Source organism: Pieris napi, chromosome 12 (assembly GCF_905475465.1).
Source record: "Pieris napi chromosome 12, ilPieNapi1.2, whole genome shotgun sequence".
Classification (NCBI taxonomy): domain Eukaryota; kingdom Metazoa; phylum Arthropoda; class Insecta; order Lepidoptera; family Pieridae; genus Pieris; species Pieris napi.
The window spans coordinates 2078566-2082420 of record NC_062245.1 but is presented as its reverse complement, the minus strand read 5'-3'; the positions used below and the strand labels follow the sequence as shown (position 1 = coordinate 2082420).

Genomic DNA, 3855 nt, shown 5'->3' with positions numbered 1-3855 from the left:
TTTCAAATTATCGCATGTTGGCGAGCAAGATAATACTTTTTCAATTTCAAATTACCGAAGGGACCAATTATCATTGATTTTATTCAATTTATCAAGTATTTTTCAAGGGACCGGAAAAAAAATTCAAATTATCGAGAGATTCAAATTAACGAGTGTCAAATTAACGAGAGTCGACTGTATATATAATATATAATAAGTTAATTTTTAAAATTAAAAATTTGAAAAATTGGATGAATATAGTACATTTTTTTTAACTTGAAATTATTCCTTCCATAGTTCATGAATCTTAAATTGATATACCTTAGAATTAATATATATAAATATGTTTTTGCAATAAATATTTTTTTTAAATGTCATCATACCAAATCAATACAAACATACTTTAACACTTTGTTATCTTGGCTTGGGCTCGACTCGACTTAGCCCAGACTTCGACCTTCACCCTACAATAACGTTAAGCTAACATTACACTACCCTAAACTGCAACAATACATATAATATTGAAATATATATAATCTCTCGATCTAATTGCACTCTATTAAAAAAGTATTTGATTGTCTCTTTCTATCAAATTGTATTTATGCCGTATTCGAAAGAGACAGATAAGATGCATTGTTTATTTTTTATGAATGGGGTATAACATTAAGGGTTATAAAATTTATATGTTATACGCAAAAGTGTTCATCGTTATCCGTAAAAACTAATTAAAAACAGATTTCAATGAAACTTTGTAATGATTCGCGTCAGTTCTGCTCTGTGAATTAATAAACTCGGCGGGGCAATAACTTATTAAGAGGGTGCAGCCGTGAGAAGGCGAGATTTCGATATTTTAGTGACTTTTGACATGCTACTTTTCACATAATCGAAGCTTATTAAATAAAGAAATGTACAATTATGTAAACATAAAGTCTTATAGAAGTGTACTGCAAAGGAAAATTTTGGTATTTAATAGTACATCTTTGTTTAATTTGTCATTTCTTAAAAGCAAAATTTCAAAAGCGCTCGTCAGAGCTCACTTTGAGATATGAAATTACCATTAAGCTATGTAAATACATTTTTTTAAATATTTTCGTAGGACAGAATATATAGTCTATTGGTGAACCACAGCGGAAAATATTAAAAATTATATATTTTAATAATTACGCACCCATTTTTATAAATGACTTATTATACGATTTTGGAAACAGCTTTTTATGAGAAAAGCCCGATTTTATTCGTTAAAACTATTTTGTATCGATTAACTGAGGATGAATAAATAATAAAAGTAAATTTACATAATTATTATACGACGATAGTTATTACAAACTATTATTGAAAATGGCCTATATAATTACGCGCACGGGCGAATGTGATTTAGTACGCGCCGGGTCATCCCAGAGGGTGGACGTATCGCTCATTTCCCGCGCGTCTAAAAGTTGATTGACCTTACGTACGACCGAGGTTCAAAAGGAGTATAGTGCGTCATTGGATTTGATACTTTAGTAAGTAAAATTTCTAGTTAATGTTTCTTTCGAGTTGTCATATCGCAATTTTGCTAAAAAATAATATTATTACAGGCATGGGTAACAAACGCAAAAAATATAGTTGCAGTAGAAATGCGAAGTCTGCAGCGAACGCCTGGCAATCAAAAAGGTAAATTAATTTCGCGATATTTTTCTGTCATTTACAGGTAATTTGGTATGTAAGTAAAATCTGTTCATCGTTACTGTTTAGTAAACAATTACGGCGTACTGACAACCAAAGACAATATAATATATTAATATCTTGGTTGATGAATAAGAATAATTTATTAGTTTTAAACATAGTATAAAATTGGTGTTACAATATCAACAGAGTTCGCATGTTTAGCTAAAATAATAGCATGTAAATCACAGATATAGATGTACATAGATAACGCAAGTATCACGATTTGTATTGAAACCAAGCGTGCCGACTTTTTAATACCTATTGTGACGTCACAGCCGAAATTTAGTGACGGGAAATCCAAACCGATTCAAAGACACCGATGCCGCCGATGCCACTAGTTACTAGCTTTGCTACCAGCTTACATTATACCGTTAGTCTTTTCTTATGACGCGCGTGGACTGAAGTTAGCGGCGATCGACCTTGACGCTTGGTCGGGGTTCGGACACGCGAAGTACATGCATTTGCGTTTTCTATGTAAATCTATATCTGTGATGTAAATATTCATTACATATACAATAGTATTACATTTAAAAATAAAATAAAAATATGTCAATTAATTTCCAATATTTATAAAAGTAACGTCAAAAAATAAGTATTTAAACAAACAAATGTTTGTTTAAATACTTATTTTAATAATGTTATAATAATAAAACGTTTTCCAGGAGAAAGATTAACGAGGAAAAAAACCAACGTACTCATGAATCTCCTGACAATAACGACTCCTGTGTTGATTCAAAAAATAATAATCGTGACAATGTAAGTATTTACTATCAGCTAGTATAATTAGCTATTCATACTTAAATTTAAATCAGTATATATTTAGCAGTCATCTGGGTAAATTAATCAGTAAATTAGAGGCTTTTACTAAACCCCGGTTTCCAATTAAATCATTGTCTAATAACCAGCCAAGTAATTGAGCGCAATATTAAACCAGATGGCTGAATGTCGTGTAGTCATTTATATTAAATCAGATACCTATTTATGGATTTGTGATGTTTGGGTAAGGTGACCAAGTAAGTTGTACGCAATGTAACTTGGAGGTATCTCCAAGTTTTTTCCTACTATTTTATTATTATTTAAAATAAAATGTTAATCCAGTTCTTTATTTTTTTTAATAGGAATTATTTGATGCACTCATATCGGATCTGGAAAAAATAGATGAGAAAAAACAAAATATACATTTAGAAGAAACGGCAAATATTGAAGAGTTTGAATTGGTATATAACGTTGGTCACTATATCACGTAGTCACGCTATCTGCCATGCGTAATTCAATTATTAATCTTGATTACTGATTTCAGGAAGTGGAGCCACAAAAACATATCATTCCTCCATATCAAATTATAGGAAGAAGGATTGTTGATTTCATGTATTTCTTTGATCAAATCAAAATCGTAGCTAACCATAATCCTGGACTCGGTTGTTCAATAAGTAATGTTGAAATTGTCAAAGAAATACTTAATGGCTTAGAATCGACAATCCACTTCAAATGTACAATGTGTAACAAGAAATTTAATGTCACACTATGCAATAATAATTTTCCAAAAGAGATGACCACAAACCATGCTGCAGTGACTGTTTGTAAATAATAAAATCTAAAAATGTAATTTATGATGTATCATTTACCCAATACTAGTTTGATAAAAATTAAAAAGTTTCATGGGGGCACACACACGTGACCGTGTATATCAAAGTATCAATATTATTTTATCCTACTATTCCACGTTCGAGATAGCGCTTACGCACACAGACGCATTTTGTTGTTGTGTAGCTCGTCTCGCGTCGATTTTGACTTGGCTGAATTGGGATAAGCGCTCTTAATAACTCCACAACCGTTGAATATTTTTTGCGTGATGCGGACCAATTGACGCACTCAAATGTTTTTGCTTGTGTTATATAGATCACTTATTGCACTCATTTACTTATATCTTTTATATACAAACAAGTAAGTATGTATGTGTTTAAGACTTTAAACTGATAGTTCAATTACTTACAAATTACAGATTATTTTAAAAATAAGAATACAAAATAAATTATCAAAATCTTAATAAAGCGAATTATTACAGAAGAAAAAAAAAGCTTTTTGACTTACTTACTGACTAAATGTCCTATAACCCTAGATGGGACAGAGGGCGTCCACAGTGTCTCTATCGAGTTCGGTCTTGAGCCT

At 31.0% G+C, this 3855-nt stretch overlaps 1 long non-coding RNA gene across 2 annotated transcripts; it reads left to right on the top strand.

Annotated features, from left to right (window-relative positions):
- The first annotated feature begins 791 nt into the window (after positions 1 to 791).
- Positions 792 to 3292, top strand: LOC125054737. Of its 2 annotated transcripts, XR_007117750.1 has the most exons (4): positions 792 to 1481; positions 1557 to 1632; positions 2349 to 2442; positions 2805 to 3292. It is a non-coding gene; the product is annotated as an uncharacterized LOC125054737 (long non-coding RNA). The 2 variants fall into 2 exon arrangements; XR_007117749.1 differs by having other exon boundaries at positions 2349 to 3292.
- Positions 3293 to 3855: the final 563 nt, after the last annotated feature.